Raw genomic sequence first — 27699 nt, 5'->3', positions numbered from 1 at the left:
GATATTCAAAAATCTCAATGAACACCAGCAGACATTTGGCAGAATGTAGTCTTCTGTGCATACAAAATCTGGGAAGAGAAAGAGCCCAAAACAATGTTTATAACAAAACTGGCTGAGCTGTGGATGTCAGCAGCTGAAGTGAAATTGGACTGAAAGACACTAAAATCTAAATGTTTAAAATAAATGAGTGACCTACTGTTGAGTGTCACATAGTTTGCAACTGTTGAAATGTCATAGTTTTGAACTTAGAATCAGCGTTCTAGCTGCATGTGTAAAAATTGTCAGTTTGATTTGAATGTAGAAAACTGGGAACTAAATTGACATTTAGCTGAAGCCTGGCTTGAAGAGAGTGAATTCTGTCCGGCAACTACCCCTGACAGGAGTGAAACTTGCTCAGCCACTCTTCCCAGGCCTGGCTGCATTCTGCTGCCCCTGCCAAAAAGGAGATGACACCTCTCTGATTGAATTAGGGGAGGAGCACCTGGGGACTACAGGAAACTAAACAAAGCACTGTTCTTGGTCGAGGCAAATGTTAAATTAGGGGGGTTGTAAATGGCTTCCTCTTGGAAGGAATCAGGGAGGGGCACTGCATCTGTGAGCCAGCTGAGCTTGGGGGAAGTGGATAAACCAGAAATTCCACCATGTGCTTTGGAAAACCACACCCCTTTGGGGCGAGAGCATAATTTTAAAAAGATGGATAATTCATAGTGCGGACTTGTAAAAATTATATAAATAACATCATCATTCTTGTGTTTTTTCTGTGCACATTTTAAGATGTGTTAGGACCCTGTGGTATGTTCTTGGGGATAGTGGCGGAAAAAAGGTTGTTCCTCCAAATGTATGCATGTTAAAAATCTGACACTTTATCATCTGAAACCCATATCCCTGGTGCACATTTGTGTAAAATCTGGAAAGATTTAGAGGTCGTTATCTGGATGAAAAGGGGAGAATTCTGTCATAAGTGGACACGACATCTTACAAAGACAGGGATTGGATGGTTTGGTGCTACAGAAAATATGTCAACTGGACATATAATATTAGAAAAATGGTACATAGATAAATATGTATTTGGATCAGAAATAGATTTGTGTGCAATTTGACAAGGGGAGGATCCTCTGACCATAAACCTACCTCATCACTCTGACTCACAACCCCGTTCCCCCAATCAAGGGAGAGAGGAGGAACTGGCCAATGATAAGTGGAGAGGGTTGGGCATGCAGAATGAGCCGACCCACCCACTTTCTAAATACATAAAAAGAGCCACTGGAAGCCAGACAGGACATTCACTTCCCACTTCAAGCTGATTTCTTGCGGAGCGTTTGCCAGAAGACACCAGATCCAGCACTTCAAATCCAGACAGAGACCAGAACTTTGAATTCAGACTTCAGAATTTGTCAGCAGGCCTCAAAATCTTTTCCAAACTGATTCACCCCAGACTTCCAAGGGGCACATCAGAGTAAAACAGCCGGGCTGAGCTGTTTGATTCTGGCCTAAAACCCTGTGCCAGAAACACCCAGAAAGCAGAGCTGTACCCGGAACAAGAGACCAGACCGCCGTGCAGTGCCAAGAACTTTTGCCAGAACCAGAGATCCAGACCGCTGTGCAGTGCGCTAGCAGAGCTGACCCAGATCGCTGTGAGCAGAACCAGACAGAGACCGTCCGTGGCAAGGGAACCGCAGTCCAATCCTGACCCGATCCGTGGCGAAGTCGCATTCCTGTCCAAAATATAGTGTGAGTACCGCCAGAACTGTGCAAAACCCAATCTCTTAGTTTAAAATAATGTAATTCAAACTATTTTAACCTATTGAGAACTGCATCCTAGAAATCTTGTGTTCCTTCTGTGATCTCAAACCTGAAAACTGTCATTTGTCATTCTGAGCTTGACTTTTCTTTTGAGAATCTACCTTCACGAAATCGTCCGTATCTCCGGAACCGTTTGTCCTAGGAACGAACTAATACAAAGTAGCTGTCACTCACCCTGAACCTCTAGAGGGAATAAAAATCATTTTAGCATATTTTTCACTTCTTTGCATACCACCTTTAAAGTACTTTACCTGTGTTTAAAATCATCCTGTTGATCTAAGCTTGCTAGGGGGGAACTGAATTGGGATTGTACTGTGATTGTATTCCTGAAGACTGTGTGTGTCACTTCACCTCCTTACCTTGCATAGAGGGGGGGTGAATTGCCAAAAGGGGAAAAGTGATCATATTATGTTTTGCTGAAATCATATCAAGCTTATTCCTGTGTTGCTTCTTTTCCACCTTGCATTTCCTTGTACCATATAAAGCATTCTCAGCTACCTTATCCTATATACTACTCCTAAGTAATTAAACCAGCGTGCTAGTATCACCTCATCCATTGCTGATTACTGCTCATATTCACAAGTGTGATATCAATTATTAATTTATCATAAAAGTGTGATATATATATATATATATATATATTGTTTAATTCTCAAATAAACCTTTTAAATTTGCAAAACAAACTTACTTCTTGGCTCAGTGGGGTCAGGGGGATTCTAAGAGAGGGGTGTTATATAAGGGTTGTCATCCAGAGTACACGAACTGGACATAAAAATATATAAATAAGGGCTTCACTTGAGCAATTCCAGACAAGGCACTGACTTAGTGGGACTGCTTGATTGGAGTCTTTAACAAAGTGGGGGCTCATAGCCGGGGATTCTGGATTAGATCTATCACTTGTGCAGATTAATACAGTGTGCCAGCTGACAGGATACATATCCGGTTACATCACCACGCTGTGTTATGCTGTAAAGCACTCCTCAAAGGAACGCTCTGAGGAAACGTTCTGTTTTGCAAAATAAAATACAAACTTCTGTAAATCAGGAAGGGAATCAAGTTCCAGAATGACGACCTTGGTAGATATGAAGATAGCTAGGGAGCACCTCTTACATAAACTGTTTGTGAGAGGTGAATGGTCTGAACAGGACCAACATGTATGGTTGCAGGTGATCACACAACAGGTCACTACAACTGGGCCAGATATCTGAAGAGATCAGGGTCCCTTACATGTGGCCCTGAGTGAACTATATATGACTCCTAAGGCCAAAGATGAACACAATAAGATTGCCAGGATAGCGGCATATTTGTATCTATGTATGGGAGCCATGCAGGACAAATGTGCTGAAGGCCAAGATCTGGCAAATAGGCAACTGATGGCATTAGAGAAGGCCCAATCTGACCTGGACTCTTCTGAGCAGAGGCTGCACGGGAGCCAGGAGTCAGAAAATGATAGTAGACAGTACATCATTAAAATAAAGGAGGATATGGATATCCTGCAACAGGAAAAGGCTGACCAGGATACCAGAATTCTGGCTTTGCAGAAGGAGCACCAAGACAGTTTGGACTTACTGCAGTGCCAGAAACAGCTGGAGCAACAGATCAATTTCAACATGGCATGTACAGAGCAGGTAGCCACCCTGCAAATCCAACTAGACAGAGAGAAAGAGGAAAACAATAAAATGATTTTGAAAGACCTGGATACCCAGGCAGAGTTTGATGAAGAGCGCCAGAAAGCTGGTGCCCTCAACGGCAGAGGGACGACCTGGCAGCACAGATGCAGGCTCTTACTCAGGAAAGGGATACCTTAGGCCAGGAAGTCTGCCACTTAAAAAGGAAAATGGAAGAAAATCACCAGGCCCTCCAGGGGCTGGGCGATCTCCAAAAAGAGCATCAGAACTTGTTAGAGCACACCAGGAGGGTGGAAGATGCTCTGGCAAGAAAGGAGCAGACCAGTAGGGATGGGACTCAGGAGGTAACCCTCCTGCAGCAAAGACTGGCCCAGTACTCCAGGACCAACCAGGAAGCACAGAGAGAGAATGAGGCTCTCTGTCAGCACAATGATAGGCTCCAGCAATAGGTAGCCATGCAGAGGAGACTGATATAGTCTAGTAAGGCCTTGGTTGAGGAACTGAAAGCCCAGGCTCTTGCATTGCAACCAGGAGCAGGGGCTGATAGAGATGAAGTTCGCTGGGAAAGGGAAACACCTGAGCATAACCTCAGGAGCCCTAGTACCAGAGGCCTTCATCTCTCCCAGTCCCTGGACTCTGCCACCCTCATGTCCCCTGGTGCACATGAGCACAGGGCCACAGGGATGGCAGATTACTATCCAGTCAAAAGGTTGGGGCTCATAGGCCAGTACCACCCAGGAATGGATGAGCGGGCATCTGGGCATGGGCACCTAAGCACAGTGCAATTTAGTGGGGAACCCCAGGAGAGTAGGCACACTAAAGGCATCCTGAAAACCTCTGCCCAGTTAGGTCAGTGGGGGCGGTACCCAGCAAATCCTGGTAGCAAAGAGGGATCTGAAGACTCCTCTGAGCATCACAGGACACAGGAGACCAAGTCCCCACATTCTGCCAGCCATTCCCAGGCTCGCAGAATCCGGGAAAACCTGGAAGATCAAACGGGCACCTCTGGGAGCAGTGCTTCCGAGTCGGAGGATGAATGGACCAGGGTTACCCGAACCAAAAAGGCCAATAAGGCAAAAAGGGCCTTGCTTAAGGACCTCTTAAAACCGATTAAGGCAATCAGGAGTGTCATCACGCCTTATCACAAAAACTCCAAGCATTCTGTGTGGGAACACTTGGAGCTCTTTCAGCAAATGATGGAGACCTTCCATTTGAAGGACAGCAGTAGCTGCATCCAGGACGGCAAATGGACATTCTCCCCAGAATACTCCAGTTTCTTTCGTGGCTGGAGGACCAAAACCATTCAAGATGGTCCACATACAGGGCGGCCATCTTGAAACACTTTTCTGTGCATAGAAATCCCCAAGAGGCTCACAAGGCAGCCTACAATTTGCAATGTAGGGAGGATCAGGCCCCACAAGAATTTGTGCAAGAATTGAAGCGTGCCTTTGCCCAGACCACCAGAAGGTTGCGCACGGACAGCAGAGAATTCATCAACACATTCTTCCATGCTCTCCCCAAATACATAATGACCCAGCTTGTGAGAGATTTTCACGAGAAAAGATCTTTAGACTGGGTCATTGAGCAAGCCACCCGCATCTATGAGGTGCAGAAACCAGTGGAAAACAAGAATCAGCCAAAAAAAAAAAAAACAACAGCACCCCTGCTGTTGCCAAGGTGGCAGAGATAAAGGTTGCCCCCGTTTTAGATTTGGAGATGGGGGACCTAAAAATCTGCCTGCACCAAATAATTCACAGCCCAGAAGGCCCTCGGGCCAGTCACAGACAGGCAGTCAAGGAGGTAGTCCCACAAATGGGGTCCCCCGCTCCTCTGACTATGTAAGTCCCCGCTACAAGGGAAACCAACATATCCTGGGTTATGTGTGGACTCCTCCAGCCCAAGGGGGGGATTGAGCCAAGCGCCTAACCCGGGGATCTTCCCACCTAACTTCCCCCAGGAGGGCAGAAATTCACCAAATCCTGGGCAGAAGTTTTACACCAGGTATCCATCCAATTTCCAACCCCAAAACCATCCATGCTTCTTTCCCCAATTCCCTGAGCCCAGACAACCTAATCCGGGAGAGGGGAGGCCAAGGGTGGCGGGGTACCCAAATCTTCCCAACCCGGGGCACTACCAAAGAAGGGATAGCTACCCTTCCCGGGATCAGCCCAGGGGAGAAAACAGGACCCCGTATCAGCCTGAGCGGGTTTCACAGTTAGAGCGCCAGGTCCAGAACATGGCACAGGATTTGAGCCGCATGATGAGGGCCCAACAGAACCCTCAGATGGGCATGCCAGCACAGAATGCCCCAAACTCTGGACCTAGTGCTCCAGAACAATGACGGGGGAAGCACCCCGATAACCCACCGGTTCCCAGGGAGGAGGCACAAGGGGAAGGGGGGAGTAAAGCCTTGGAGGAAGCTTCCTTCTCAACTTGTAAACAGCCCCTGGAAAACCAGGAACCGGAAACAAAATCTCCTACCCCTGAAAGTCTGCCACCTAAGGAGCAAAGAGGCGGTAGGAGAAACAAAGGACCCAAACAGACCCATTTTGTGGAGGAGGTACAGGTCTTCCAACTTGAGGGAGAGGGATCCTCAGAGGATCCTGGGAAAAGGATCTTCTACTTCAGAGATGGGGGAACTCCTCCCAAGGAAAAATGGTTCCCAAGGGATTCCAACCCAGACTGGATAGATGTGGGGATTGAGCTGTCGCCGCCCATCATTCTATTCCAGAACCAACAATACCAAAAACCCCTGGTTCAAACCCATCCTGATGACTGCCTCCAAAAAGGGGTGGGCGGCCCAGAACACGAACCGGGGGAACCCAAAACCATTTCAAGTTGCCAATTTTTTTTTGCAGATTCCCAAGACTCTCCACAGAATTCTGCCCAGATCTCTTCTCTCTCAATGTCCAAAACCAGAAAGTTAGCCCACCAGTTGTCCAAAAATGTGCATTATCTGTGCCCCCTTGAGGAGAAGGAGGGAAGATATTATGCCCCGGTACAAGTACAGGGGCAGGGTACTATTGTGGCACTGGTGGACACTGGATCCCAAGCTACCCTTCTGTCCAAAAGGGCCTTTGATGAACTAAATGCAGGAAGGGGGGAGAATTACCGTATTCCTTTCATCTCTCTTCCTGGACAACTCCAGAACTTTGACAGGAAGGAAATTCCCGTCGAGGGGACTGTAGACTTGGACATTAAAATTGGGCGACACAAGGTGAAACACCCGGTCATAGTAGTGACTCCAGAGGGCACCCCTTGTTTACTAGGGAATGACCTCCTGAGAAGGTTGTCACCCCCAATAGATTGCGTAAACAAGGTCCTCTGGACCCAGACTAGCCGACCAATAAAATTAAAACAGAGTTTCAACCATGTTAGTTTAAACGGCACCTGCCACATGGTTGAACAAAAATCTGACAAAGTAGAATTTCACTTCCAGAACAACCAAATTCCAGACGTGACAGTAATAGCAGTAGGAAAACAGAGTGGTGATGGGGGGGGGTCCTCTCTATTTCTGAAAATCAACCTTCCTTCCAGTTTAAGGTGGTATTCCAAACTGGAAGGAAATACTTTGAAATTCTTTACTAATCCACAATCAGACACTCCCACTCCTATAGACCAGAAAGATGTGAAATCAGCTCAGAGCCTCGCTGATATTCAGCAAATTGGAGAGCAGTTGTTCATCCCTGTTCAGTTAAATGATGGGAAGGACTCTGTTCTCGCTCGAGTGTGTGTGAACAACGGTAAGAGCTTCATCAGCAAAGCCATGTTCTGCCAACTCCCAAAAGATCCAGCCATTCCCACATTCAAACTGATAGACAAATGGGAAATGGATCTGGGAACACCCAATTCCAAACATCTCCTGCCAAACAGGTGTATGCTCAAAATCTCCATTGGCAACAAGAGCATAGTCCATAATTGTTGGGTCGTGCGAGACGTCACTGCCGCCTTTTACTTAGGCAGTGACATTCTCAATCGCTTTGCCATTAGTTTGGACCTAATAAACTTCAAAGCTTGGTCGCGATTAGCAGATAATCCCATGGGCTTTGATGATCCAGAAAAAGCATTTAGATCAGCTCAATTGCTACCTTATGCAGTTGAAATTCAGATTAAAGAGGAAGTCACCATCCCAGAAAGGACCTGACAATTCTCCCTGGAAGTGAAAGTTAAAAGACGACAAAAATTGAAAAACCCTGATGCTTATATTCATCTAAATGCTTCTCTCCAACAGCAAGGGTTAGGGGTAAACCCAACACCATTAGTCAACATAGAACACCATTCCAATAGAGGTGGATAACAGCGACTTACAGAGTATTACTATAGCCGCAGGCACCATTATTGGAATGGCGGTTGATGACCGACATTTCTCCATTGATTTAGGAAATGAACTGTTAGGACCAATCCCCAAGGACTGTTTTGACAGTGACAGTGATGACAATACAACACCAGCCAGGATCTTTACCCGGCATGGGGGAACTTCCTGGTGTACACTTCTGCCCTTATGGTAAGGAAGACGTGACTTGTGACTTCAGAAGGGATGAGGTGATTTTCCAGGTCCATGAGAGCTGCCTTTCCCACCTGAATCCTCCAGTCCAAATCAGCACTCTGACCAGGGACTTCTCCACTCAGCTGGAGGAGGCCGTGGAGATAGCAAAACCAGAAGTCTTTCCAGGCTTCAGGCAGATGGTGGAAGAGAGAGTCAACCTAGCTGATGCCTGTGTGACTCTGAACAGAAGCAAAAGTTGAAACAAGTTTTCTTGGATTTCCAAGATCTCTTTGCAGTAGACTCGTATGACTGTGGTCGCACCGACATCCACACAACAACAAATCCCATGGACCCTGGAATGACTCCAGTGTTTGTGAAGCAATATTGTTTGCCTCTCGCATCCATGGAGTCCCTCACTGAAATATTTAAGAACCTTGAGTCCCGGGGAATAATCTGTCCAGTACACAGCACCTTCAATAATCCGGTGCTGGGAATATTGAAGCCAAACGGCCAGTGGAGACTCTGTGCCGACCTTAGGGATCTCAACAAACGGGTCCATACTTCCCGATGGCCTCTGCCCTACATTGACCAAGGGCTGGCCCAGATTCAGGGGTCACAGGTATTCACAGCAATAGACCTGACCAATGGATACTGGACCGTGCCTGTAGGGGCATGAGCAATCAGCTTCATGAGAACTCTATACACATTGTATTAGCTGTATACAAGCATTGTCTGCTGTGAGCCAATTTGTGAGCTCTCATCAATCAGTTCTGCTCCACTGTGATTTTTGATGTGTGTTTGCCCAGCTGTTATAAACAGTGTTACTTCTTGCCTGGTGTATGCTCCTTCTTGGACTAATACTGATAACTCATTGATTATGAGCCCCTAGCAGGCCCCTAATACATTCTTGGAGGCCCCAGCGAGACACTCGGTCAACTGAGGGTATTTCGGCCATCATCCCTGGGGGCTCGGGCCCAGACCCAGCAACTGCAGACCTGTTCCATGGGTGACACCAAGGAGGCCCTGCAGATACTGAGATCACAAAGGTCTTCTTGGTCCCGAGTGCAGCCCGCGCTCATTTTGAGGGGGAAGAGGGAGCCTGTACTGGAGGCTATGTGCCGAGAGTACTCAAGCATATGTAGGACATGTGAGTGTAACTGTGCAAGAACGCGTCTTGTGGTTGCATGACCATGGAGGCAGGAGGGATTGTATTTTATGGTGCATAGGAAACATTCTCTTGAAACACTTGTGAAAGGTGTGTCATGAATGGCATATCATGTCATATCATTCTCGAGGTGGGAGAACGATCGGCCATATTAGTAGTAGACTTTAGTACACATTACCCGATAGGGAGTGTACGTGTGTGTGGGCACACCTGCATTAGAGTATGTTAGCAAGTGCTGTTCGTATTGCTTTTATGGTGCTGACCAAGGTTGAAGTGTCAACCCCTACAGGTACCTTGTCTCTAACAGCATGCTTGGCATTCTAACAGTGGGTGTGAGCGAGAGGAGTGGAGGTGGTTCACCGCCTGCCTATACTAACAAAGGGATAGTTGAGCCCGTGGAGAGGGCCATTGTCTTATTAACCTGGAGTGAGTGGACAGACCTAAGAAAGAGGACAGTGTGTCTGATGAGAGTGCATGGGTGGCCTGTGGAGAAGGCCAGAGGAAAAGGGGGAAGTAAGGGTAGATGGATAACTGAGGGTGAGTGTGGGTGTTGCTGGGAAAAGGGTTATAAAATGGATGGGGAAGGAAAAGAAAAGGACAAAAAGATGAGAAGTGGGACGGGTGCCTATGGTAATTAGGGCATAGGAAAGGGACAACCAATAGACAGGAGATAATGACCTATCAAGATAGCCCCCTCCACCACATGTGCGATAAGTTACCCCAATATAGTAATAAAATAATATAGTATAACTTTGAAGGGGTCGGGGAGACTGCAGGTCACTGTTTCTATGCGTTGCTCGGGGAGGGAACTTTCAATACAAAAATAATATAAACCATGTTCTCATATTTATTAACAAGGTTTAAAGGCTCCAAGTTAAAGAGCAGGTCGAATGTATTGAGGTTCTGAAGATTGTATGAGGAAAAGGAAGGGGGTAAACGAAGAAGGAGAGAGAGGGGGCAGAGGAAGGGACTGGCCAAGTGCTCCACCCCCACGCAATGATGCGTATCAGGCATAGCGACCTGTGGCGGGGCATACAAACCCACAGCAAGATTGTCCAGAGGGGGAAGGAGGGATAAAAGGGAAACAGAAACACAGAGGCACACAACGGGATGATGCACACAGTATGGGAGAAAGTACATACTTAGCAGATATTGTGAAGAGTGCACAACAACAGGTGGATGCATTAAGTAATGAAGCAGAGAGAGTGATTGAACAGGAGGTACGGAGGAAGAATAGAGAGAGAGGGGACCAGGAGAAAAGAAAGGAATGGTTGTCGGGGAGGATACAATTCAGACTGGACGATGAGGAACAAGAAGAGGGAGAACAAGAGGCAGAAGTAGGAGATGAGGATAGTATAGCATCAGATGATGAAGAAGTAAGGGAAGATTTTGGTGATGCAGAGGGCGAAGAGTGAACCCCTGACAGGGAGAGAAGGGGAGGAAGGAAAGGAGACACAAGGAATGTGAAGAGCCCCAAAGGGACTGTTCGACCTCCCTTCATAGAAGGAAGGGGAAGGTAAAAATAGAACTGACATAGGCGATACAAGGGAAAGGAGAGAAAGGATCCAGGGTGAAGCAGATGCCACTGTTGCAGAAGCAGAGAGGGGAAACACACTATGTACCGTGGCAGACAATGGGCAGAGGAAATCTAATATGCAGCTTGCCCTCCCTTGTGGCCGGGGTCAGCAAATGGATATATTCACTCGAGAAAGAGACATATGGGGTGACACTGGCAATAGGGAATATGAAAAGTTTATTTGCGGCCATAATAGTAGAGCGAGAGGACAACATATGGGAGAATGGGGGGCACAAAGGGGTGAAATATATTACTAATGCACCCAATGGGGCTTTGTTTAACAACTGCCAAGCACAGGTGTGGAAGATACTGAGAAGCATGTACCCAGATAGTTCAGATTTAGGGGGAATCACAGCACACAAGATGAAGTCTGATGAAGACCCAACAGAGTGTATTAAACAGGCCAAGGACCTTTGGATGCTGGAGACACGGAAGCCCTGGGATGAATGCATATCCTTGCTCTACCATCTCTTGGTCAAGGGATTGCCATTGGATATCCAGGTGTCTCTGGATACGATTGTTAGAATAGAAGCAAAGGTTTTGGCCAGAGATACAGGCAATGAAAGTCCACTATTGTAAATGGAAGCAAGGGAGAGAGAGGCAGGTGGCAGAAAGTGCGACAAAAGCAGAAAACAGACTGGTGCAAAAAGAATTGGCACAGTACAAGATGGAGGGGGTAATGCTGATATCCAACACTGCCAGCCTGGCGCCCATCCAACAGGGAGGGTTTCCCATGGGGAACATTCTCCCAAAAGGGCGAAGTGTGCCACCACTGTATATGCCACAATGGGGAGCTCCACAGCAGGAAAATTACATACCGAGGCGGGTGGGGGTGTACTTTTCGATGGAGAGCCAATAGGGAGAGGGTATCCACAATGAAAAAGGGGAAGGGGATACAGGGGAATAGGAAATAAGATGTTCAGCCCATGTTTTATATGAGAGAACATGTGGCATTTCGCATTTACCTGCCCATTTGGGCAACACGCTAAGGCACAGGCAATACAAATGGCACAGCAGCAAGGGTTTGTCGCGGCACAGCAGCAGTCACTGCAGTCCCACCTAGCACAATTGCATCAGGGAACCAGTCTCAGTCCCTGGGGCCACAGCATGACCTAGGACCCGACGATTGGCAGGATAGCACTTCCGAGTATAACACAAACACCAGCAGCAGCTGCAGGAAGTAAACTGGTGTTAGGGCAGAACGTGGCACACCACTACACTGGCGTCAGCTTTTTTGGACCGAATCCTTTCCCTTTCCCGCAGAGTAACATGCAACAATATGGGGGATCCCAGAGAGCGCAAGTGTTTCCAGTCCTGGGAGTAACTGACGTTCCTGAAGAGAAACCTGGGGTAGCAGTGAAATTAGACCAAGAGAGTTCTCATTCCTCACAGAAACAGGAGCCACCAAATCTTGAATAAGGCAGGGGAGGATTCTCGCTATTGAACAAAGTGACGGACACACAGGGCTCTGTGGGGCAGTAGTGACGGTTCCAGTAACAACATATTTACCACTAACAATAGGGATGCAGCACATTGTAGCACCCCTGTTGTACTCCAAAGACACTCCTATCAACATACTAGGAAGAGATTTGTTGAGAAAACTGAATGCCACAATATCATTCACAGAAAGGGGATAGTGTGCTTGACGCCAGGCATCTATTACACATGAGTGGCTGTGCTTATTTTAGCAGCACATGCCCAAAGCACACTATGTGGCCAACCCATCTATCCTAGCATGTTTTTGTATGGTGTTGAGATATTGTCGGAATGGGTCCCATGGATACAATGGAAGGTGTTCTGGTTGCTGTCAGAATTCCTATTCTGACCACAATGCCAGAGGAAAGACTCAAAAGGCACCACAGTAGTGTTACAGCTTGAAGAGGTAGTGATTCACAAAGACATGGTGATCTTATGTGGGACGGATAATGACAACATGGACTGTCATACAGTGATATGCATCAACCCAATTCTCACAGTTACAGAAGTGAATGGTGACCAACAGTTATCCAATAGGGGAGGAAGAGGGAGAGGTGGTATTCCAGCTACAAATACCCTGCACAGTAAATGTTGTAGAAACGCTGGTGCTGATACTTACATAACTGATAAGGAGAGAAAACAGACACACAGACGAAGATTTCAAAAGGGTTCCAGAAAGACTATGGACAAAAGGGTCCCATGATGCAGGGCTATTAAAAGCGGTAGGAGTGGTAAAGATAAAGTTAAAAGAATATGCGCTAATGTCCGAACAATACAATACCCATTGTCCATCGAAGCACATGAGGGGAAATACTCAACCATACATGCATTGTGGCAGCAGGGAATAATACATGAGATTTTGTTTGGGTAGAATAACCCAAACTTCTAGAAGGACCTATGTGTTGTATAACCTAGAGTTCTGTTACGCTCACCTGGTCTCTGCAGAGGCGTTGGGGCACGGTTGCAGCCCTCCCAGGAATGTGATCACCCCCATCAGATCTCTGCCCCTGCGGATAGGCTGTGGACTGCGACAATTGGTGACTCTGCTCCTGTGCGGATATGAGAAAAGGTGAGTGCGCTGCTCGGTGACTATGGTACCTCTCAAACCCTTCTAACCAAGGTGCGATTTCTGTACCGGCCCATAAGGCTCACCCGGTATTTATTGATGGTGAGCTCTCCATCCTGTTGCTTCTGGCAGGGGCGCTTGTTGATGGGATCTAGTTCCTTCACTGATCCCTGGTGAGTAACAGTCCAGTCCAGCTGCGACTATCCTTCTCTTGATTGGTAGTAAGTGTTTCTCAATGTCTCTTGTCTTTTCCCCTTTCTGTTTTTTTCCCTTTCCACTTTCTGTCTTGTATTATTGCTCTCGATTTTGTTGTTATTTCCTGAATAACTCTTTCTCTTCTGCTTTGTTCCCAATAGATGGAATTGCGGCTCAACAGCAGCTGTGGAGATGCGGAACGCGACCGGGAGGAAGATAAATGAAACTGCAATGTCCGACAACAGGTGAATGATGGTTTAACGGAAATCGCGAGATGGGATGGGAGCGCGACCTTAAACTCAATGTCTTTTTAATGTCTAACCTTGCTTTTGGCTTTTTTCTTGCAGGTGCTGCGGTCGCAGACGAAGCGTGTAGTGTTGCGGTGTCAAGAAGAAGAATTCAGTGTCCCTGAGGTCTTGAATGTGAGCTGCAGTGTCAAGATGAAGAGTACGGCACTCTGGAAGGTTTGAAGGTGAGCTGCTGTGACAAGATGAAGAGTTTGGCGCTCCGGAAGATGTGAAGAAGATATGCACAGGTGAGAGCTGATTCCCCAGATGGTAAGTATGGAGGCAGGAAGCAGGATTTCCAAGGTAAGTTCAGATCCCAGGTGGCAGTGAGCATTATGCTGCATGGATGTGCAGAATAGCGCAAATCGTCTCCCTCGTGGATTAGAGCAGCTTATATAGCTGAGAGCATGGGCACACCCGCTAGGCCTGGCTTGCCTGCCACGCACTGCCACTCCTAGTGAGTCAGCACGTGCAAGGCAAGCCAGTGAATAGCAGCCCCACCCCAGAGTACACATGGGGCTGCTTTAAGTCATGAAAGTGTACAAGTTAAATGCACTTTGCACCCGGAATGAGGTGCTATGCTTACAATAAAAGAATTTTGTCCCCAATAAATGTCTCTTGTTGTCTGTTTTTTATGAGCCATAGCACCAAAGGCTCCAGGACTGTGTCCAACCGGGCCCTGTCTGTGTTCTTGGCCCGATAACCATGACAAGTTCATATACATTTAGTACTTTGCTTACTATTTTCCATACATACATGTTCAAAGTAAAGAAATTCTTTTTCACAAACACGTTAGTCTCTACATATTAAAAGTCAGAAGTATTTATTTCACAGAGACATAGGTTTTTCCTTTTGGTGTCCAATGCATTTTGGTCGTAATGACCATATTCAGGCACAGTTTCAGACTCTGTTTCCACTTCTGTGCACTTTCTATGTCCTCACAATAAATGCAAAATGTCAATGCTGGAAGACCCTTGTGTATATTATTCTCTTCTGTTCTTTATGGTTTTTCATGGGTTTCCGTTCTGATGGCCTTATTTGTAATTCAAAGCATTTCTACAGGACACCAGGACCACAGAGAGCATAATGTAGGGCATAATACAGAAATCCACATCACCATGCAACACAGCTATATACCCACAATAGAAATCAAAGGGTGGGACGTGGAGATTTATTCAAGATGTATGCCCTCTTAACAATGTGGTTAAGGCAGAATTTCCACTGGTACCGAACCCCGCTACAATACTGTGTAATATTTCAATGAAGGCTTAGTACTTCATGGTCCTCAACCTGACGAATGCCTTCTTTTCCATTCCATGACACCCAGACTCTAGATATTTGACAGCATTTACATATCAGGGGGAATCACTTTGAACACACTAGACTGCCCCAAGGGTATTGCAAATCGTCCAGCATCTTCAAAAGACTGATACATATGGACCTAAATAACTGACAGGTGTCAAGCACAGTGATACAATAAATTGAAGATTTGTTAGTGTGCAGCGAGACTGATAAGCAGTGTAGAGCCAACTCAGTGCATCTCTTGACACTACTAGCAGACAAGGGTATAAGGTGAATAAGGAGAAACTACAATATCGACAGGAGGAGTTTGTGTATTTGGGACACAAAATACCCATAGAAGGACTTAAAATAACACAGGAGAGTGTAGAAGAAATTCACATGATTGGACTTCCGAACACAGTGATAGAGATACAGAAGTTCCTGAGGGTATACAATTACTGCAGGGCATTGGTTTTTGATTATTCTACATTTACAAAACCCTTACTGCAGGCCCTTAAGGAAGGGGAGAGGGATAAAAAGGAAATACAGGGGACATCAGAAATCAATGAGAATTTCGGTGAACTAAAAGAAGCATTGGCCCATGTGCCAGTCTTGGCCAACCCTAACTACAAATAGATATTGTACTTGTTCTCCCACTCAGATAGCTCAGTGATAAGGATGGTCCTCACACAAAAGAAGCCACAGGGGCATGAACCATTTGCTTTCTACAGTGGTGTTCTAGACCCAGTAATACAGGGGCATTTCCCCTGCGAACAAGTGCTTGCGGCTGCAGCATTTGCAATAGAGAAGGCAGCAACAATGACTATGGGTTGTCCAGCAGTACTGTACATGGAGCATTAATTATTTACCATTTTGGAAAAATCAAAGAGTACACTGACAACACAAAGGGTGGCAGGATATGAAATAATACTGACAAAACCATCCACAGAGGTAGTGAGGTGTTGTGTGGTAAACCCAGCGACATTCATAGCAGAACCCGCAGAGGAAGGGGATTACATACATATCTGCGTGGCCCATATGGACAGAATGCACAGGAACATCTGGGTAAAAGAAGAAGAAATAGAAGGGGCAGACATGGGTCCTCCAGGATAGACCCCAATATGGGAGGGACACATACTGGGGCTAGGAGAGTGTGCAACAAGAATGGGGAGTATATAGTTGCATCACATCCGAGTTTACCTTTGCTTTATTCAGCACAGGCAGCAGATCTAATGGGCATGATCCGTACATTGAACATGATGAAAGGGCATGCAGCTAACATATTCTCAGATTCTGCGTACGTGACATCCACAATACATTCAGGATTAGCACAATGGGAAAGAAGGGGTTTTAGGAGAAGTGACGGATCCCCGGTACAACAAGACGAGTTGCTCGGGTGACTGATAGAAGTATTGACGCTATAGGTGGAGGTGACCATAATATAATGTGCTGCCCAAACAGGTGAACAGGACCTGATATCATTAGGGGATACATTGCCTGTCAGAGCAGCCAAAGAAGCAGTCCACTTGCCCGAAGGGACCACAAGACTATACCCAGATGCAAAACAAAGAATTCAAACGATGGGGCAGAGACGAGAAAGGTTCTATAGCAAGAGAAAGGGGAACATTTTAACACAATACCGATTGTACAGATAATAGAGCTGCAAGGAGAAGCCCTGCAGGAGGAAAACAATTTGTGGGTACAAAGAGGGTGTTGCCTCTCACCCACCGATATGACATGGAGGCAAAAGAGCACAGGGAAACCGGTTATGCTGAAGAAGTGGCTAAGCATAGCGCTAGACCAGTTTCATTTTTCTGTCCATGTGTCCAAAGAACACATAGCAGCAGAGATAAACAAAGGGTGCTATGTTCAAAAGTTGCACGAGCGAGTGGCAGAGTGTACAGTGAATTGTGTGGTGTGTCAGTAATTTCTGTCTGGTCATACAATGAAAATGTTGCGAGGGACATTGCTGTGACCGGAAGGGCCCTTCTGGCACCTGCATATCAACTATGTTGACATGCAAGACAGATGTACCTCTTATAGGTACATGCTTCTAGTAGTGTGTCCTTTTTCCCATTGGGTTGAGGAAGGGCCCAGTGCTACAAATCATCTACAAAGTTCCTGGTGCGAGAGGTGTTCTTGACATGGGGGTTAAGTGACGAGATAAGGACTGATATTGGGCAAAATTTTGCCAATGACCTTTCTAAGGAAATAACGCACGTCCTAGGTGTAAAACATAGGCTACGTATAGTGTACTGGCTGCAAGTGAACAGGGTTGTTGAAAGACTAAACGGCTTGCTTGAAGAATTCCTAGCAAAGTTAACAATGTTGTTGTGCAAAAATTGTCTGTATTGCCTGCCATTATCACTTTTTGTTTTCGCAACTCACTCATTGTGGATCATCATTTGACTCTGCACAAAATTGTATTTGTATTTGTATTTATCATTCTTATATAGTGCTTTACTCCAAAGCGCTTAATTGTAACTGGCAGAAAGATGCATGTGCCTGTTCCTCCTGCACATTCAATTTCAAACACTAATACCATGGCACAGGTTTTGAGAGAAGAGCTGCAAACGTATCTAACCCGAAATAACAAAGGCCCTCAAATATGTTTCCCGCAAGGTTCAACATTCAACAAATCGTCTGACTAACGCTGAAGAACAGACAAGTGAGGACAGCGAGGGAAAATTCTCAAGAGTGCAGCCCCTCTATCCAGGGGACAGAGTATTTGTCCGTAAGTTCATACAGAAGTGGCGGGAGCCAAAATTCACTGGTCCTTATGAAGTTCTGTATTACGACTCCCACCAGCAGAAAAGATAAAGGAAAGAAGGACATGGATTCACATTTTCAATGTCCGCAAAGACAACAGCAGCACCCCATTGGAAGGAGAAGGAAGGGATGCAACTTGATGGGAAATATTACCCAACTATCATTGACATTCTTTTCAGCCATAAGACTTTACAGAAAGCCCACACGTAGAGAAGGAAACGGCTAGAAAGTAATGGGGGTAATCTCTTCTTTTTCTGGTTTTTAGTGCATAAAGAAAATCAGCTGACAATGGGAGGCAGACATGTACTAAGAGAAGTATATATAGTGCTGAGAAGTTCGATGACTCCATTTGGGAGGGAGGGGAAACAGCATCTGAAAATGTGTGGTATGATGAGATGAAATGGGCGGGGTGAGAGAGCACTAATGGCAGTCCTACACATTACAGGGACACCAAAACAATTCTTGCCACAAGAGGTAGCAGCAGAGAAAGTGGGATGCCTGATGCACCTGTCATTGTATAGGACTTTTGGCCTGTTTCAGGGGCATACAGTAGAAGTGCAATGGATGGACAAAGGGACAAAGGGGAGGAGGTATTTGCAGACAAATATATACAGCTTGAAAGCATCATCATGGAAGAAGCGACAAAGCCTGTAATATTAAAGAAGGTGCACACATGGCGGGAATGGTCCACTGCACACAGGAGAATATATTGCAAAAACTCAACAGGACATGAAATCATGTGGTGCCACACCAGTCCACTGATGCAGATCAGGAGTTTGGTGTTTCACAATGGGAAGTGGGAAGGGGGATGTTGCAGTGCCACACAGACGTGCTGGTGGGATATGCAGAAGGTATGGTGAAGAAAATAAATAATGACTGTCGGGGAATATGACATGCCAATGTACATGCCTTGACATGGATAGATGAGAGACATTGGGCCTCATTAGGACCCAGGCGGTAAGGGGTTTACGGCGGCGTAAACAGCGCCGACCCTTACCGCCTGATTCCGAGGTCCCTTAGAGCCATGGAGGATTTAACACCTGCTTTTAGCAGGTGTTAAAATCCATGGCGCTAAGGGACCATGTTGTTAATTACGCCACCGTAATTTACGGTGGCGTAATTAACGCCTTCCCCACTCCCATTATGCCCTATGGGGCAAAAATGGGAATGGGGAAGGGTAAATGGGTTAATGGGGACTTACCGCCCCGCCAACCTCGGAATGGGGCGGTAAATCCGCCAACCACCATGGCGTAAACATAGTTTACGCCATGGTGGTAAAGGTACGACCCAGGCGGTAACTTACCGCCTGGGTCGTAATGAGGCCCATTGACCAGTGCCCATAAAGCCACTTAAACAGCTTTATTTGTGTTTCAGAGCAACAGGGACTATTGTAATGAATGGGGATGAACACTGGCTGCGGGAAGACCATGAGCAGTCTGGCATTGCAGAAAGAGATGGCAGTGGTGATGGACTACTGGTGGGCCTGCAGATTTAGAGCCTATGCCCAGGTGCCTCCAGATTGGGGAGTGGTGTGCGCACTTGTGATCCTCCACAAACCTGCATTGGTCGTGCCCCAGGCAGACTTACTACCTTTCAATGACTTTCTTACACTGAGGCAGCGGAAAAGGGAAACAGGGCAAAAAGAGGTGAAAGGGGAACAGAGACGAGTAGCTATTAAAAAGGAGTGGTAACTATATCTCAGCAAAATCATCACAGCTTGTGTATGGAATCCCACAGCCTGTAAGACTTTTCAACAAAGCATCAGTCTTTTTTACATCCTTACTTCTTCCCGGGGTACAAGCAGCCACAAATGCCAAGTGGCTTTGGATTACCCGCTACGAGATGCTACAGTTGGCCAACACGACTGAAAAAGGGACTGAATGCATTGTGGAAGGAGCTCTGTGACTTGCACATGTTGGCCCTGCAGAATAGATACATTCTTGATCTAATGACTGCAATGGAGGTGGGTTCTGCCATAAAATAGACAGCACCTGCTGTACTGCGACACCCACCAACGATGCTGCCAATGGGACACCCACGGAAGCTGTAGAACAGATACGGACCCTACATGATAAGATGGTAAAAGAAACACATGACACCACCTCAGACAGTTGGCTGGATGCACTATTTTATCATATACCCATGTTGCTGGTCGCTATGTCCAAAATAACTGTCCCTGTGGTTGTTGTGATGCTCATTGTCTTCTGTGTCGGACAGTGGATCATCAAACAGTGTAACTGTTGCAAGGGAAAAGTATGGTATATAATGTCTGCAAATAAAATTGCTGATGAGGGTAGTGGATTAGAGAGGCAGTCTCCCAGAGTGAATGAGGGGGAGGATGGAGTGCATGTGGTTTTTGCAGGACCACCTCCAAATGCAGATGATTCTGATGCCTTTTGTGCAGCATGTTCTCTAAATGGATGGGATTGCATAATAATTGGGTCCACATTGGATGGAAAAGAGGAAGAGAGAGGGGACATGTACAGGGTAACACGGCTATGGATGCTCAAGAAAAAGAATAAAGAAATGATGGGGAAGAAGGTGTTGAAATGAAAGATCTATCCAAGGGGGGTATGCAATGAAGGTTCTGATTCAGTGTCAGGCAGAGGGGTGCACCTACAAGTTGTGAGAATAAGGGCGGTGGGCAGGGCCACCCCCATGGTGGGGACAAGGGGTCACTGGAAGCAGTAGCCAGCCCCAGGGATCCAGCATGGAGGGGAAAAAGGGGGGACACTTCCTATATGGAACAATATGTAAACAAGGGAACCTGCTGCATAAATGGAAGTAAGCCAAAAACACAGGTAAGCACACTGCATGGGGATGCCACTGGTGGGCCACTCACAGCAGGCCAGATTGAACACACAACAAGTATGCAGCGACTGAGAGATGAGGTAAACTGCATTCTGGATGCACATCTCCAGCAGATCGCAGCTGCTGGGAGCAGCACCTGGCAAAAAAATCAAGGTTAACATGCCAGTCCTGCAGTTACTGGGGAAATCAACCTAATCCAAGGAGGCACTTCCATTACACAAAAGGCTGGTTCAAATCACCCCTTGGCCAGTGGGTATGGGAACAAAGATGTGGGATTGAGGGGAGCTGAAAATTAAAATATGTATAGCTATTTGGGCATTATGTATTCTAACCAATCAGCTTCATGAGAGCAGCAAAGGTGTGAACAATTGAAGTGCAACTGTTTCTAACTCTATAAATGTTGTATTAGCTGTATAAAAGCATTGTCCGTTGTGAGACAGTTTGTCAGCTCTCATCAATCAGTTCTGTTCCACTGTGCTGTTTGATTTGCACTTGCCCAGCAGTAATAAACAGTGTTACTTCTTGCCTGGTGCATGCTCCTTCTTGGACTACTACTGGTAAATCATTTATTACGTGCCCCTACAGGACCCCTACTACATGATCTTACCCTGATAAACTGAAAAATGTCTACCCGTAACTGGCTCCCTAGCCCACCTCCAAATCCACAACTTCACATGGTATCTTCTTTCCCACTCCTGAACTTAAGCCTAATGTGATTGCTATTTCTAAAGGTTTACTCCAAATGATCATGAAAAAACATATGCATGTTTATACGTCATTCGTGATAGTAAAAAATACTGAATTTATTAATGCCAAATGTGGGGAGCAGGGGTTGCCGGGGTGTCCCCCGCTTACATAACTTCAAAAGCGGCGGACATATATTAAAAAAAACATAGACGCCGTTTTAAAAATGCAAGCATTTCGGCCTTGCAGTGTTTAGCTTCAGTATTTCCTGTACGTTCTTTTAACGTACACCTTATTTCTAATGCTATTGGTATTGGTATTTATATAGCGCATACGGCCAGGCCATCTAAGCGCTGTTGTTCAAAACAATCAGTGTTCGACTAGGAGTGACTACATAAACAGAAAAGTTTTACGTTTCTTGCTGAAGTCCAGAATGTCCAAATCTGACCAGCAGTTTTCACGCTACGCAACTCAAAAGTTATTAGCAATTAAATGTTCGATTTTCCTATGCATCCAGAAATACACCTTGACTATAGAGTGGGGACCGCTGCACAATAATATTGCACATTACTATATATCCCTTAAATGCACCTGGCTCAGAGTAGAGAATCGTGAACTTCAGATGAAAGAGATAACTTTTTTATTTTCCCATAAGCACAGCCATGCAGATTTCATTTTATTGGGTGGAGTGGGAATGTTTGGAGCATGAATGTAGCAGGTGAGGTTGGCAGTTTATGCCCTATCTGCCTGAGCCGAGGTAGGCCTGGGTGTGGTGAGGAGCTTCAAAAAGGTCTTGGGGCTATTAATGGCCAATGCTGCCCAGAAACGTGGGTATTAGTGCCATTTGCATGCGGCCAGGTCACCTTCTAAAAAATAAAAATCATTCCATTTGGTGAAGGTTGTGCACACCTTCATCAGAGGGAAGGTTTGCCCTGCCAAATATGGCTGCCTTGAATTCATGACAGGTGCTCAGCTTGCTCCTGCAAAACGTGTCTATCAAGTTTGGAAGTTGAGATATAGATAAGGCATCTATCTATCCTGCTCAGCAGAACACGTGACCACCTTTTTCGTAGACAGACAGATAGATAGTAATTACTCGGTGAATCCGAGATTAAAACGAATAATCCTTGTTTTAATGGCAAAAAAAAAAAGAAAAAGAAAAAGGAGAATTTCTTTCAACTGTGATGCTACACATTTTTATGTTATCGGTTATCCACTCATTAGACACAATTGAATGTTGTGTACCGGATATTATTCATTCAAAATATATTTAAATTCCCAATCCTTAATGTGCTCCATTTGTAGTAGCCCCATTTTGTAGCCTAGCCTCATCTTACAATTAGGGGTCAAAAACATAGAGAGACCAGTGTACTTCACAAAAAGGAATTCGCTTGGGGTGTTGATGGCTTGAACTGCTGCAATCAATTTTCAGTGTCAATGGCCTTCCCCATGAGCACACACCTGCGATATTATCTGCAATTAGCCACTTATTTTTAGCTGCTGCCATGCGCGTAACATTCCACGTTAGAGTCACCTTTCAAGGCAGTCTCTGAAAGTTGCATACGCTCGCCGCTTGCCTTTTCCCCTCAGGCGAAATACAGACATGTTGCTGTCTTTAAAGACACAGCATCACTAAAAGTTCATTTTCGCCCACAAGACATTTCCGTAATATAAATACAAATAGCTTTTCTTGAGGCCATTTGTTGAAGGGACCTATTTAGAAATGTAATGTAACATAGTAAGATTGTGACTCATCACAATCCCATATGTGTTCTCATCCATTTATAATGGCTATTTTTAAAAGGGGCACTTTTAGCCTTCGATGTCTTTTGAAGCAGAATTTGATTTCGTTATTTCATCAACCGACCGTTCCTTTGCACGTGATAAATGTCACCATGTGATTCCAGGTGTCTTATAAAAATGAGAACTGCTAATAATAGAAATATATTTGTAAAGGGTAATCTTTGATAAGGGTTTTGAAAACGACGTATCCGTGTACTTATTTGGGGATAAAGCAAACCTTTGTGCATGTTAAACATTCTTTTAAACCAGTCAAATTAACAAGCAAGCTGTGGAATGCCACATTCTATTCTCGGTGTCTGCCTCTTAGGTTTCATTGAAAGGGTTTATTTTAGACGTGATGCTTCTAACAGTGTCTCCGAGGTGTCATATGCTTAACTCGACGTCTTACGTGTGAGGTTTCGTGTGGGTTGGAATTAAAGGTGGTATTTTGAGAGAAGGCAGTCGACAATCGTGGTTGTGGTTGGATTCTTTTGAAAGAAAGGCAAATGACTTTACTGTGCATGTTATGTTCAAGTAGAAGCAAAACTCAATGTTACTCTCTTGACATTGTTCTTACAAATCTTTATTTGGACAAGTTGAGTAATTAAAGGTGGTATTTTAGAATCTCTGTCATTGAATAAACTAGCTATGTTGAACCGTCCATGTGTCCTGAAGCTACAGTGCGAAACCTATCCAGCCATGTAGCTGTGTGAAAAATTGGAGTAATACTTATCGTAAGGACTTTACTTTTTTATTTCATTTAATTGTTTTTGATAATGTGAGTTTGGTTTCTAAGCGCGAATCCGGGACTCGAACCTCTGTTGCGCTGCTTGGTCTTGTCCCTGTGTTATCCACCATTCACATTTCGTACTGTAGCACTTGCCACCATGTTATGTGGTCATTTATGGTGCTTTAAAAGCAGGAGTTGCTATTATGTGCTTCAGTAGTCATCAAATCATCGGCATTAAAAACAGCCAAAGATGACACTGCAAATATAAAAGCCTATGGACTGCAGGCTGATCACAGCACCATGCTTTTAAGCCACAGAGCTATGTGAAGTTGACTAAGACTGCTCAAACATATTCACCTGAACCTCAAATCACCTGGATTTTCAGTGATTTGACAAGGTCGAATCTCAGACAAACTTTTTCAAGAAGTTCAACCTAGTTCTACCACCTGACCCGCAGAAGGGGACACATGGTTGGAGTTCAGTTTTAGTCTTTGGCACGCGAATTTTGATGGAGAAAGCAACAGCAAATTAGGGTGGTGGGTGATATACCAGTCAGTGTCCATGTTTTTTAGCGAGTTGGCACAAAACGTGCCATAGGTAGACGCGTGGAGGATGAGCCGGGTATCACTGAGGGGAACAAGTGTGAGACTCAGGCTTGCTGGATTTCTGAAGAGGGAAGCTGGAGAACATGAGGTGGGTGACACAACAGTCAGTATCCATCTATTGTATTGAGTGGGTACAACAGCCGATAAAGGCTGACACATGGGAGGAAGAGCAGGGAATCTTAGAAGGCAGCCAGCTCAGGTGATTTTTGAGGGAGGATGCAGCAGCGATTCAGGGGAAGCAAAGGTACAGTGTCCATCTCTTAAAGTGAACTTTCTATCAGGTGACACTTTGGAGGAGGAGCAAAACATCTCTAAGGGCAGCTACTGCATCACTCAGGCTTGTACATTTTCTGTGGGAAGAATTGGACACAAGTCAGCGCCGATCCTTTGAATGGAATGGGCACAGCATGTGCAATTGGTTTGTTTCCTGAGATGAAGAGTTAATAATCTTTGTAAGATCTTGTGCAAGATTCATGTTTGCATGATTGTGTGAGGTATAGGCAGCAGAGATTCTGGAAGGTGGGTGATACATGAGTAAATGTCTATCTCATATATTGAGTGGATCAAATATGTGCCAACCCTGGGCACTGTCAGGCGCAACAGAGAATGCCTCAGTGCAGTTTATCCGAAACTCATATGCTTGTCATGTGAAAGGGAAGAAGCATCAGCCATTCATGTAGGTGGGTGGGTGAAACATCCATTAGTATCCATCTCTTCTTGAAGTGAGAGGAAAGACACGTCATCAGGTAACATGTTGCATGCGGAGCATACATTTAATGGAAGCAGCTACTGCAAGCCCCATGATTGCATGAATTTTGAGGTAGTAAGTGGCAGAGATTCAGGGGAATGGTTAATTCACCAGTCAGTGTCTGTCTCTTCTAGTGAGTGGTCATGGCATGTGACACCTAGGAGAGGGAGCAGACAATCCATGAGGAAAGCTAGTATTATACGCATATGTTATAACTGAGGGACGAAGAAGCAGAGCCTAAGTTAGGTGAGAGATTCACTAGTCAGTGGCCGTTTCCTGTAGGGTGTAGAGTTGACAAGTGCCAATGTGCGATGCCTGGGAAGAAGATCACAGAATCACCATAGGCAGATAGTGCGAGATTCAGGCTATAGATGATGTGGTAGTAAGCAGGCAGGAGAGTTACAGGAAGTCATCTGATAAAACTGTCACATCTCCTCTCTTGTAGTGAGTGAACAGAACATGTGACATCAGCTGACACCTGGGAGGACGTGTAGACAATCTATGATTGAAGCTCCTGCAAGTTTCAAGCTTGTGCTATTTTTGATGTATGCTGCATCAGAGATTCAGGAAAAGCAAACGATTCGCCAATCAGTAGCCATCTCTTGAAGTGAGTGGATGAAAACATTGCCTTTAGATTAAACTTTATAGTAGGAGCAAAAGGTCTCTGAGTGACGCTTTAGTGACACTCAGGCTTGCAAGAATGTTGAGGATGGAAGTAGCAGTGATTCATCGAGGTGGATGAGACACACACCAGTCAGTGTCTGTCGCTTGTGAGTGGCCATGACATACGCCATTGGGTAATAAATGGAAAGAAGTAGAGAATCCCTAATGGCAGCTTGTCCTAGACTCATGCTCGTGATTATTTGAGGAGGAAACAGCAGAGACTCAGGGAGATGCATGATACACCAGTCCTTGCCTGCCTCTTATAGTGAGGTGATGCAATACATGCCAACAGTTGACACCTGGCAGGAATATCAGAAAAGCTCTGAGTGATGCAAATGTAGACACACGCGGATGTGGTTTTCAAATGGGGAAGCAGCAGAGAGTTTTGACGGTAGGCAAAATACCAATTAATGTCCTACTCTTGAAGTTATTGAACAACACATGTGCCACCCGGTAACAGATAATGTATGTGGGCAGCTACTGTAAGATGCATGCTTGCATGATTTATGAGGGAGGAAGTCTCAGAGATTCAGTGAGGTTGGTGATACAACCGTCAGTGTCTGTCTCTTGTCATGAGTGAATGTGACACATGCCGTCAGACAAAACTTGAAAGGGGGAACTGAGAATGCCTGAGGGAAGCTAGTGTTAAATACATATGTGATGCTTCAGGTAGGAAAACTGCAGAGCTTAACGACATTGGGTGATACGTCAGTCAGTGTCTTTCTCCTGCAGGTATTGCAGGGAACAATGTCCATGTGAATAAACCTCAGAGCAGGTGCAGCGAATCCATGACTGCAGAAAGTGTAAGATTCATGCTTGAAAGATTTATTGAGGAAGCAAGCAGCAGAGATTCAGGGAGGCAGGTGTCTGTGTCATGAAGTGACAAGTGTCATCTGGTGACACCTCAGAAGCAGAAATTACCTGAGCGCAGCTAATGTGAGACTCTCACTTATGTGATTTGTAAGGGAGGAAGCTGCATAGATTTATGAAGCTGGCAGAAACACCAGCCTGTACCTGTCTATTGTAGTAAGGGAATGCAACATGCACCATTGATTGACACATAGGAGGATGAGAAGGGCATTCCACAGGGCAGATAGTGCGAACATCACACTGGCATGATGTAATACACTGCTAGAGTCTGTCTCAGGAAGTCAGTGGATAAGACACATGTGGGTGAAAATCCTTGAGGGCAAGTAGGGCGGGATTCACATTGTTAATTTCTGATGTATGAAGCATAAGTGATTTCTGGAGGCAGATGATACACCAGTCCGCATCCATCTATTATAATCAATGGACAGAACAAATGCCAATGGGCAACAGCTGGGAGGAGTAGAGTATCCATAAGGCAGCAACTGCAAGATGCATGTTCAAATAATTTGTTTAGGACAGAGCAGCATAGGGAGGAGTGATTCACCAGTCAGTGTCTTCTTATGTTGTAAGTAGATATCACTTGTGCAAACACTTGAAATCCAGGAGGGGCATCAGAGAATCCCAGAGGGGAGCTAATCTCAGATTCCTGCTCATGTTATTTTATACAGATGGAGTAGCATAGATTGAGGGAGGCGGATGAAACACCAGCTATTGGCAGTTTCTTAGACTGTGCAAAAGAGGCACACGTCATTAGGTGACACTACCGTTATGGAGATTTATTATTATTGTGCCTCTCTACTAGTGAGACCCCAACACTTTTTGCTGGATTTATGGACCTTTTTCTGTGAATCCTGAATGAGTGGAGTGTTTTTCCACTCATTCATTTGAGTGAGCTCTGTCTTTTGGAACTCTGTTCTTTGAAATCCACCTGTACTATGCAGACTGTATGCTTCATAGCTCTTAAAGACAACTGTGTCGTACAATTGCAGCAGCACACAGCTCCTTATGGGCATTGTTGCTGGGGCCCCTTAGAGTCCTAATTTAAGGATATTTTGTACATCCTCAAGTAACTAC

The sequence above is a fragment of the Ambystoma mexicanum genome, chromosome 10, assembly GCF_040938575.1.
Source record: "Ambystoma mexicanum isolate Mex_15411 chromosome 10, UKY_AmexF1_1, whole genome shotgun sequence".
NCBI lineage: Eukaryota > Metazoa > Chordata > Amphibia > Caudata > Ambystomatidae > Ambystoma > Ambystoma mexicanum.
Note: the sequence above shows the minus strand (reverse complement) of the source record.